We start from the raw sequence: 598 nt of genomic DNA on the forward strand, positions 1-598 counted from the left end.
GAAAACATTAACTCATTGTCAACAGGACGCTAGACCTTCTGAGGTTTTCAAGAATGTCAGTTATGCCTTGTTGTCATCATAGATGTCTGCGGAAATAAACGATTCCACAGCACTCCTTTATGAACACGATTTAAATTCGTCACAGTGACATCATTTGACATTATCTGTCTTCAGTATGACTATTTGCTTCTGTCCCTTTTCCCATGAAAACGTGTTTAGTTTTCCCTCTCCACTATATATTAAATTATATGCTCTTGGCATTCGATACTGTAGTCGTGCAAGAAGTTTTGCGTGGCGCGGTGGCCAAGTGGAAAGGCGTTGGTCTCGTAAACCAAAGATCACGGGTTCGATCCCCGTCCGTGCCTTCCAGCATTTGGTAAGTGTTGAGCTCCCCTGAGTGCCAACTGGCCATTTACTCGTTATTCACTGCTTGAGATTCAACGCTGTCTTTTATTTCAGGAACAAAAAAATGACGGATTTACACCGTACTTCCAGTTTCCTTACTGACCCCATTGGAAGTATTAAATTGTCCTTCTGCCAAATGTTTTAGAAACTCCAGAAAACAATACAGGTTATCATAGGTTGTCAAGAGTATCAT

At 41.3% G+C, this 598-nt stretch overlaps 1 non-coding gene across 1 annotated transcript; it reads left to right on the forward strand.

Moving 5' to 3' along the window:
• Positions 1–293: 293 nt before the first annotated feature.
• Positions 294–365, forward strand: trnat-cgu (transfer RNA threonine (anticodon CGU)). The gene has a single exon. It is a non-coding gene; the product is annotated as a tRNA-Thr (tRNA).
• Positions 366–598: the final 233 nt, after the last annotated feature.

The sequence above is a fragment of the Carcharhinus amblyrhynchos genome, chromosome 9 (assembly GCF_965287045.1).
Source record: "Carcharhinus amblyrhynchos chromosome 9, sCarAmb.v2.hapA, whole genome shotgun sequence".
Lineage (NCBI taxonomy): Eukaryota > Metazoa > Chordata > Chondrichthyes > Carcharhiniformes > Carcharhinidae > Carcharhinus > Carcharhinus amblyrhynchos.